Consider the following 11,162-nt stretch of genomic DNA (forward strand, 5'->3'; position numbering starts at 1 on the left):
CAGCTGTATGATCTACTGTCCACTTGGTCTTCAGACCTCACCTTAGCCCCTGGGTTGTCTCAGAGGACAATGGTCACTTCCTTGTGGATATTTTCAGATGTCTTGCTTGTGTACAAGGTTACAACATAAAAAGTACTATGTACACTTCCCAAGGACACATTTGCAGTGGCACACTTCTGTCTTTTTATATGCGGCTGTATGATCTACTGTCCACTTGGTCTTCAGACCTCACCTTAGCCTGTGGAGTGTCTCAGAGGACAATGGTCACTTCCTTGTGGATATTTTCAGATGTCTTTCTTGTGTACAAGTTTACATATACTTCAACATAAAAAGTGCTATATACTGTCTGGCTAACGTAATCTTCATGTTGGCTTCTATCCCCTCAATTCTGCATCTTTTTATATCTTTAAAACGTTTGTTTTCCCACGATACACCTTATTAGAGAAGATACACAAAGGGGGATTGCCACTGCTGACCTTCTGACATGTTGGACCCATCAACTGCTGTTTTTTACTTTTCTTTCGCTTCCTTTTCTTTATGTTTATGAGGTAAATTACCCTCGCAGTGGGGCTCCTCCAATGTTGCCTTTTTTCATCTTGGGGGAACACAAAAAAACAGTTATAAGTTCCTTATTCTTTTGTTGTGTACCTTGGTTGGAGGCTGAGCTAACGAGAGAGCTTCCCTTGCAGCCCTGGTCTGAGCACCCCTGAAGGTGGTGACAGAGGTACAAGGCTCGAAGAAGCACAAGCGGTGGTAGATTTGTAGCAGGTAACAGCCTGGGGGAAAAGACATCATCATGGTGAGCCAGGGTCCTACACCGTGAAGCTGAAGTATGGTCAGGTACAGGGGCGGACTGACCATTTGGAAACTCGGGCACTGCCCGAGGGCCTGGGGTCAGTAGGGGCCCCATGAGATGCCCCTGGTACCTTTTTCATAGGCTTTTTTGAGTTTAGGCAAGGACACAGGGGCCCCATGATCCCCTATTGCCCGGGGGCCCCATGAGTTGTCAGTCCGCCCCTGGTCAGGTAGCAGGCTGAGGTCAGTAGCAAGGAAGCAGGCAGAGTGAGGTCCAGTAGCAGACCAAGGTCAGCACCAAGGGAATAGGCAGAGATTAGTCAGAGACAAGCTGAGGTTGGTGTCCAAAATCAACAAAGCAAGTTCAGGAGCTAGCTGGGTCTTCATTGGGAGGTCATTCAGCTTAAGTAGGAACACAGGTCATGGGGAAGCAGAAAAATATCCAGCAATTAGCATCCACCAGGGCTTCCTTTAAATAGGCAGTTTGGCGCTGCTGTGCATGGACGTGTACACAGATGGACATGGACATGCGTGCCAATGGGAGTAGATCAGGGGCGGACTGACCATTTGGAAACTCGGGCACTGCCCGAGGGCCCGGGGTCAGTAGGGGGCCCCATGAGATGCCCCTGCTACCTTTTTCATAGGCTTTTTTGCATTTGGGCAAGGTCACAGGGGCCCCATGATCCCCTATTGCCCGGGGGCCCCATGAGTTGTCAGTCCTCCATCCTGGAGTGGACATGCTTGCCGATGCACGCTGGTGCACACAGATGTGCCTAAGTGTCAGTGCACACTGCATGTTAGCCTGAGTTAGTCTGTGCACTGGTACATGTGCACAGCCATTAGCTGCAAGGGAATGAGCATCAGCTGCACAGGACTGAGCATTAGCATTAGGTCCTAAGGTAATAAGCCCAAGTATTTGATCCTTTGACACCCTCACTCTTATAGGCTTCCACCCAGCTGCATGTCCAGTCCCCTAAAGCTGGCACTCTGGTATCATCGCATACAATGCAGGACTAGCAGGCCTACATTGTAAAGGCAGACATTGAGAGCCTGTCCACAACTCAAAGAGGCATCAGGGAAGGGGAGAGTGTCAGCTGTCAGGAGAGTGAGGAAAAGGTAAGTAAAACTGTTGTTTGTGTCTCCACCTGTACCAGAATGAGTATTTAACTCATGCAGTGCTGGGGGAACCCCGCTGCAAGGGTAACTTTGGATCATAACTGGAGTGCAGCTTTAACCAAATCTCAGAGCTGCAGCCCCTGTGTGGAAGCTGATCCTGTGTCCATCCAGAGAGTGAGATTCATCCCACCTAGGACTAAATGGAGATTTGTTATGCCTTTTGACTCCTTGAGGGTCAAAGATTGGAGGTAAGCGTGCACGCTAGACAGTGACAGATGGTCTGATGCAGTTGAGCACGTATTAATTTTCACGGTTGAAGATTGATTCATCACAGTTATACGTTTGGGACTTTGTGCTATATGATTTATGAATATTGATCATTTATGATCACGTTTTTATATTTTGTTAATATTTGTTTCACCTATATCACCTATCACTTATATTTAGTCACATTCTTGATGGCATGTTTTTGGGCTACACATTAGGTGCACCACTGTACACCTATATATTTATTCCTATAATTTATGTATTCATCCATTTAATATCGAGTCCTTTATTAATTTTTTATGTCTATTATCACATGGGATTAGCGATACACCACCTAATCTACTTATGTTTCATCCATTCTAGTGTGGTAAATCCGTTGCACCCAAAAGTCTAAGAACCAATGTAAACTTATGAAAAATAGATAAATAGGGGTCCAGAGAGGAGTATTTGAATAGTACATTTTTCTAACCTTTCTGCACTATTCTCTTGAAAAGGTCTTTATTTCATGATCTGAACTGTTACAGATTTGGTGGATCTGGTGACTTTGTAGCTTTGTGGAAAGTGTTAGAGGCAGCAAAAGGTATGTCTCTAAAGTGTGTCTTTCCCATGGACACACTTTTCATTGATTGTCCCATAACCACTGGAGGTGACATCATCTCCACCATTCAAGGGTCCTTGTTAATTTCACACAATGTTGTGGAAAAAACACAGCTCAGCAGTTCCTGGACACAAAGAGCCTAAGGGGGTGTTGAGGAAAATTCAGGTTGATTAGGGCTCTAAACTGCCACCTGTAGCTTTGGTGTTAGTCCACATGTTTAGGATAGACATTGGTACACTTTATGGCCAAAGGATTGAGGACACAATTATGTAAGGTCATTAACCTCCCTAGCGGTCTGATTATGTCAATATTTCTTTGCTCAAAGTGGTACATTTTTTTGCATGGAAATATGTCTTTTTTTTATTGTAGGCCTGTAATTCTTAGGAATAACTCACTGAAATCTGTCCGAACAAGAGTCTAGTAAACATCCCGGGTATGATAAAATTTGAAACACGAAATCATAAATTATAATATAATAAATAATCATAAAAAATAATAATATAATAATAAATGTATTTCAGTAATATAATCAAACCAAAAACACTGAAATGTGAAATAGAGCGCCAAGTTCGCACATCGCTGAGCTCAGTCGCAGAATCGTTTTCAGTGTCTGATGAGGAATTTCCCCCACGAATCATTATCACTCAATTCTGCAAGTGGTTCTGATTTACTATCGCTGTTCTCTAGCCGGTCTAAAACCGCTTTTGACCTAAAGGGACGCTTTTTGGACGCCATGGATGTTTCTCAGTTTCCAGGCAGAAAGAACAGTAAAAATGCAGGCAGGGCGCTGGACAAAGCACTCGGGACAAAATGTATGTGAAATGGTTTGATACAGGAATGGAATACTATGTGATTGTAGTGGATTTAGTGAATATCACTTTTTAAAATTATTAAATTTCCTGTCGGTTCCGGCCCCCGTATGTCCTGTACGTCCCGATGCTCGCAGGGACCGGAACCCGGAAGGCAGATGCTGTCATCGGCCAGAGGAGATGGCCGGGGATGCTGCAGGGGGCACATCGCGGGAGCGCAGGACAAGGTAAGTGAAACAGGGAATCCCAGAGCAATGCTGCAGTGTAATCCCGAGTGTAGCTCGGGGTTATCGCTTTTGGTACTGAAAGTTAACCCCGAGCTACACTCGGGAACAGGGGCAGACTGACAACTCTTGGGGCCCCTGGGCAATAGGGGATCATGGGGCCGCTGTGTCCTTGGGCACAAAGCCAGTTTCATAAAGACACGGTTGGACGAGTTTGGTGTAGTGGAACTCAAGTGGCCTGCAAACAGCCCTGGACGCAACACTACTGAACACCTTTATACTGAATTGTAACCAGGTGCGGACTGACAACTCATGGGGCCCCCAGGCAACAGGGAATCATGGGGCCCCTGTGTCCTTGCCCAAACTCAAAAAAGCCTATGAAAAAGGTACCAGGGGCATCTCATGGGGCCCCTTACAGACCCCGGGCCCTCAGGCAGTGCCCGAGTTTCCAAATGGTCAGTCCACCCCTGCTCAGGAATACCGCCAGGGAGGTTAATATGGAGTAGCCATTGTTTGTGGCAATAGCAACCTCCATTCTTATGGGACAGTTTTTGGAGTGTATCTGTGGGAATTTTTGCCCATTTAGCCAAAAGAGCTTTTGTAAGTTAAAGTACTGATGCTGGATGAAAAGACCCGATGTTACAATCAGGAGTGGACTGACCATTTGGAAACTCGGGCACTGCCCGAGGGCCCGGGGTCAATAGGGGGCCCCATGACATGCCCCTGGTACCTTATTCATAGGCTTTTTTGAGTTTGGGCAAGGACACAGGGGCCCCATGATTCCCTGTTGCCTGGGGGCCCCATGAGTTGTCAGTCCGCACCTGGTTACAATTCAGTATAAAGGTGTTCAGTAGTGTTGCGTCCAGGGCTGTTTGCAGGCCACTTGAGTTCCACTACACCAAACTCGTCCAACCGTGTCTTTATGAAACTGGCTTTGTACCCATGGACATAGTCATGGAACAGAAAAAAGCCTTTCCTAAACTGTTGCCACAAGGTTGGAAGTGCACTCTTGTCTAAAATGTGTTTGTAGCACTAACAGTACTTTTTGTGGCACTACAGGACATGCTCACTGGGGTTTATGTAGGAAAATGGCTGAGCCAGGGGCAGACTGACAACTCATGGGGCCCCCGGGCAATAGGGGATCATGGGGCCCCTGTGCCCTTGCCCAAACTCAAAAAAGCCTATGAAAAAGGTACCTCGGGCAGTGCCCCAGTTTCCAAATGGTCAGTCCGCCCCTGAGCTGAGCATCAATATGACAGTCAAGTAACTAGCACAGGGGCGGACTGACCATTTGGAAACTCGGGCACCGCCCGAGAGCCCGGGGTCAGTAGGGGGCCCCATGACATGCCCCTGGTACCTTTTTCATAGGCTTTTTTGAGTTTGGGCAAGGACACAGGGGCCCCATGATCCCCTATTGCCCGGGGGCCCCATGAGTTGTCAGTCCTCCCCTGAACTAGCATTTTCAGATGGAGGGCGGTAGTGACAGCCTAGTCAAGTCTTTCATGACAAGTTTATTTTATGGTTATTACCAAAAAAGTATTGTTTTTTTAATACATTCACAGCTAAGCCATTACTGTTGTTCAATGTGAATTGCTGTGGAATAAATCAAGAAGGTTTAAGTGGAGACACTCGTGGACAATAACTCTCATTAAGAGTTTGTTCTTCTGTAGGGCAACTGAACATCGGTGCCACAATTTAGCTATTAGCTATTACTGTATAATCTGCACTTTGTAAACTAATAATAACTATCCTACAAGTGTGAAATGCTACCCTTTCAATGCCATTAAGCACCCGCAGTGCTCTGCTTGGACACCCTATGTCCTGGAGCTAGAGACTGGAAGTCTTCCCACAGGCTTGTGTGAAAATAACAAAGAGCTTCAAATTTTGGAAATGCTGTGAACTCTTTTTGGTGTTGGGGCAATTATTTACAAGTGTTTCCATGGGAAAGACACACTTCTGGAGAGACAAATGTCTTGCTACCTTTTGTTGACAGTAGAAGGCCTTTTAGCCATCCAGTTCTCTGACTTTATCATGTTCCTAAATGAAGGAAGATCAGAGCTACAGTATATGTTTGGCCAGAAGACTTTTTTCTCCATCAAACAACTCTTTATTTAAGAAAAGTTTTCTAATGTACAGGAAATACTGCAAAAAGTTACGATGTAGTGACTACATACCATAAAAATGACCTCATTGTACATCAGAAGGGAAAAGTTCTGAGCAGGGGCGGACTGACCATTTGGAAACTCGGCCACTGCCCGAGGGCCCGAGGTCAGTAGAGGGCCCCATGAGATGCCCCTGATACCTTTTTCATAGACTTTTTTGAGTTTGGGCAAGGACACAGGGTCCCCATGATCCCCTATTGCCCGGGGGCCCCATGAGTTGTCAGTCCGCCCCTGGTTCTGAGACATTATGAAAGTAAGCGGTACCTCTTAACTTGCAGATAGAGGGCCCTTTCAAAACATGAAAGGCAGGAGACTTGTTTTTGATTGGTGGGGTCTACAGATCTAAGGCAGTGTTCAACATAAATGGGCAGATTGAAACATTTGCAGGTTGGTAAGTCCTACACAATCATGGCAGACACCCCTGAGCTGTTTTGGAATTTTAACCCCTTGCCTACCAGCATTTATACCCACTTCCTGCCCAGGCCAATTTTCAGCTTTCAGTCACACTTTGAATGACAATTGCGCGGTCATGCAACACTGTACACATATGAAATTTTATTTTTTCGAGACAGATAGAGCTTTATTTTGGTGGTATTTAATCACTCTGGGTTTTTTATTTTTTGCCAAACAAACCAAAAACAACTGAAAATTTTGAAAAAAATTTTTTTTTCTTAGTTTCTGTTATAAAGTGTTGTAAATAAGTGATTTTTCTCCTTCACTGATGTGCGCTAATGAGGCTGCAGTGATGGACACTGATAGGCGGCACTGATGGGCACTGATGAGGAGGCACTGGTAAATGGCACTGATGGGCATTGACAGGCATCACTGATGGGCACTGAAAGGGAGAACTCATATATGGCACTGATAGGCAGCACTGATAGGTGGCACTGACTGGCACTGATAGGCAGCACTGACTGGCAATGTTAGGTGTCAGTGACTGGCACTGTTAGGTGGCACTGATAGGCGACACTGATGCGCACTGATAGGCGGCACTGACTGGCACTGATAGGCAGCTCTGACTGGCATTGGTAGGCAGCACTGATTGTCAGCACTGACAGTCGGCACTGACTGGCACTGATAGGTGACATCTCTTGAGGAGAGGAATGCCGATAACCGGCATTTCCTTATTTACATGCGATCAGCTGTAATTGGACACAGCTGATCACATGACAGAGCCGACGTCATCGGCTCTTTCCATTGATTGGCGATCTGCTGTGTCCCAGGGAAACAGCGCACCACCGATCGCCGAGTGGCAAACGCAAACCCCCGGGGGGGGGGGGGGGCGCACACGCGGTTAGAGTGACAGGACGTCATATGCCATCCTCCCAGAATGAGAAAACTGCCTTGCGCCCGTCATTACCCTATACAGCGAGTGGGAGGCGGTTAATTATTGTTTGCTATTGTCTTCCTTCTAGAGATACTAGCATCTAGGGAGATGTGTGAAGAATCATTTCCTTTTTTACCTCATAGACCTAACATACGAGGTGTGTCCAGAATATAATGCAAATTAAGTTCCTATGCTCTGTGAAGGGAGAAGCTGGCCAAGATCACTTGGGATGGGGTGCCAGGTATACGTTAGAACACTGATCAGTTGCATTCCAGCCCTATCAGAGTTGAGCTATTATTTTTTGTGTTGCCCGGTTCAAGTGCCTCGTATTAATAAAAATGCAAGTGAGTTTGGAACAGCGGTACACAATGAAATGTTGTGTGAAATTTGGTAAATGTGCATCAGAAATTTTGTAAATGGCGAGGAAAGCTGATGGAGAAGCTGTGCTATCATCTGCACAAGTGTACCGCGGAACAAGGCCTTCAAGGATGCAGTGAGGTCTATTCTCAACCATAACTAACGATTCTGTATCAGAAAATGAAGAAGGGCTTGAAAGGACACCATTTTGGTAGTTTGGATAATGTCCAAAGAGCCACAATGCAGGCTGTGAATGCCATCCCACTTGAAGACTTCCAGGGATGCTATGAAGAATGAAAAAATAGCTGGAAGCATTGTTTTCACTCACAAGGTGCTTACTTTGAAGGAGACAATGTTCAATTGTAACATTCCACCAAGGTGTGCTGATGGCCTGGGGAGGACTCAAGTCCTTTGATACATCTATGGACAGGGTGGAAACCTCAGATGATCTTCGCACAGTAGTTACAGCTTCTTCTGTGCTATTACTGGATAAGTTGTAAGTGAGCCTTTGAGGAGTTTGCACCGGTCGCTTAGACCTTGAGTCTAGAAGCCATAAGGGACTTTCATCTATAGAATCAGCTGGTGAAGTACATGTTGAGGAGACTCCATTCTCTCTTCTTCTGGAGAAATAGGGGCTTCTCCTGAGTTGGTTCCAGGGGTGTAATTTATTATTCTAAGTGGGGGTCTCACTGTTCTCTTAACTCTCTGTTCTCTGGGCTCAAGGTGCATCTCTTCACAAGGTTCTTCATCAGGTTCAAGTTGACTTTCCTCAGAAAGTCCTCCTTCGGGTTGAGAGGCATTCTCATCTAGAAGTTTCTCATCCAGTTCATTACTTTCTGGACACACTCAGATACACCCATATCTACTCTATGTTCTTTAGATGGGCCTAAGCTAACAGCCACATTGCTCATGTCTGTGGGTAGATGTAAGCTGGACCAATTACATACAGAAATGCTAGCATGGTCTGACCAAGCACATTCCTATTTAGAGTTAAAACCATGCCACGGTACATACTAATATATTCTGGCACGGTTTTGTCTCTAAATAGGAATGCACAAGTATTGCAGAAAAAAACCCCAAAATGTATGCTTATAGGAACTTTTAGGAGGTGCTCTATTGAAACCTGGTTGGTGACGCAGGGTAGGAAAGTGTAGAATATTAGTGATACCCATCTGAGTGCCTTTAATAAATCACCCGCATAAACTTCTAGCGGCCAGACACTTTTAAAAAAAAAGCTTATCTCTGAATAACACATACTGATTATATCTTTAGTGTAATAAATCTACTGCTATCACAATACATTGGAATTTTAACAAATAATGCATAAAAAGATATTAGAGCTCAATAAATATTTCTAGCTCTTTAAAAACACAATGGATTTCTTGGAAAGTATTTATGCATCTTTGACTGATGAGGTTATTCTGATCGCACTATAAGGGGGTATTATTCCCACTGATTCCCAGTGAATCGGTTTTAGCAGAGATGACCTATGACCTGAACATTATTTCAAGGGTTATTGTGTGACAGAAATTTTGAGAAAAGCTGCTATAGACTATTAACTTCATGATTAATAGCTACAAACATGAAGTGATGTAAAAGTAAATAAGTTACTCCTGTATACACATCTTATCATCATCAGTCCTATACCTACCATCTGGCGCTGTGGCTTAGTTGGTTAAAGCGCCTGTCTAGTAAACAGGAGATCCTGAGTTCGAATCTCAGCAGTGCCTGCCTTTTCTAGGTTTTCATTATGACAATTTTTAATTCATAGGAAAGTACCAACTTGTCCCAATTATCAAAGTGGCTGGTAGGACCAGGAAGAGGTATTAAGCAAGATCTAAAGTTAGTCTTACCTTCGGGGTGTGAAGAAAACTCCTTTTTGGAGTTTTCTTACTGTTCACTATTGTCTTCCTCTAAGATATGTTAGCATCCTTGGGGATGTCTGTAGATCAGGGGCAGACTGACAACTCATGGGGCCCCCGGGCAATAGGGGATCATGGAGCCCGTGTCCTTGCCAAACTCAAAAAAGCCTATGAAAATGGTACCAGGGGCATCTCATGGGGCCCCCTACTGACCCCAGGCCCTCGGGCAGTGCCCGAGTTTCTAAATGGTCAGTCCGCCCCTGCTGTAGATTCCTCTTTTTAACAGACCCAACATACAGCCATGTCCACTCTATGCTCTATAGTTCTGAACAGATGTGTTGCTAATGTCTGTGTATATAAAGAAGTGCTTAGCATGGTCTGACCACCTCAAGATGTCTTCTGGCATGGCTTTAACTCTAAAGTTTTGGTTGCACTAATATTTATAAAAAATAAAAAAAAAACCCAAAACATATGTAGCGCCCCTCTAGTTAGCCAGGGGGAGCTAGCTAGGTTTTTAGTTAGTGGCTGGATAGCAGCCTGGTAACATTAGGTCAGGGCTGAGGGCTGTACAGGTAAGTTCCCTGATACCTCCCCTGCTCTAGAAGCTTGAGAAGTTTCTAGAAGGCAGCAGTGGTTGGCGGTGAGGCGGGGCTGATCTGCATACTTAAGAGATCTTGACCAATCCCTAAGCAGGAGGCTTGGCATTGGGTCAGGACAGCCCTTAAGTATGAGAGAGCCTGATCAAGAGGTAGTCAGTGTCGGGTGGAAGATGGAGTGAGAAGGCTGGAGTGTGGAGCCCGGGAGGGGGCCCAGGGAAGGGCCCACCTGTAGGCAGGAGCTGGAAAGGAGGATCTCTTGGCCTCATTGTTCCCTGAGAGAGGACAGCCTGCGAAGCAGGGAAGGAGCTACCACATCAAAAGGCTTGAAGGCAGCCACCAACTTAACAAACTTACAGGAGAGAACTGAATGGGTATTCCTGCACCCCCCGACCAGATAAGAGGAGAGGGCAATCAGGTGGCAAACCCAACTTGCTCCTCATCTGGGTCAGCTTTACTACAGTAGCAGCTTCTGGGTCCCCTTGTGCAGCTGGGTGAAGAGGAATATTCATCTGGGGTCTGAGGTGGTACACCAGAAGGGCTGGAGAGCTCTTTAAGGAAAGACTGTTTGCTAAGAAGTTTGTCCTCAGGTTTCTACAGTTCCTTGGGCATCCCATACCCTTCTCAATCCCTTTCAAGTTCAATACCCCTAAATAAAACATAAAAACCAAGCTCCTGGACTGTTTACTGACTGAGTGTAAGTGTGGAGGAAAAATGTGTGTTGCCTGGCTGTGCAGGACTATAGGGGGACCCAAAAACACAATGACTCCTAAGGGGATAGTGCTAGACTTCTGCTTATAGGAATATTTAAGGGTCCTCTAAAACCTTGTTGGTGATGCTAGGATAGGAAAGTGCAAGGTATAAATGTCACCCACCTGAGTGAATCTAATAAATTACCGATATAACCCTGTAGTGGCTGCACACTTTACAAAATAAGCTTCTCACTGAATAACAGATACCAATGAAATCGCTGGTGTAATAAACCTCTATCATGGCCACAATATTACTTTGGAATTTTAACTAATAGTGGTTTAAATGTAAAACAGATC

General features: G+C 45.3%; 1 non-coding gene across 1 annotated transcript; it reads left to right on the top strand.

Moving 5' to 3' along the window:
- Positions 1 to 9,311: 9,311 nt before the first annotated feature.
- On the top strand, positions 9,312 to 9,385 carry TRNAT-AGU (transfer RNA threonine (anticodon AGU)). Its single transcript has one exon. It is a non-coding gene; the product is annotated as a tRNA-Thr (tRNA).
- The last annotated feature ends 1,777 nt before the right edge of the window (positions 9,386 to 11,162 follow it).

The sequence above is a fragment of the Staurois parvus genome, unplaced genomic scaffold (genome assembly GCF_062004578.1).
Source record: "Staurois parvus isolate SC_StPar_1 unplaced genomic scaffold, SC_StPar_1.0 ptg001352l, whole genome shotgun sequence".
In the NCBI taxonomy this organism is placed as follows: Eukaryota; Metazoa; Chordata; class Amphibia; order Anura; family Ranidae; genus Staurois; species Staurois parvus.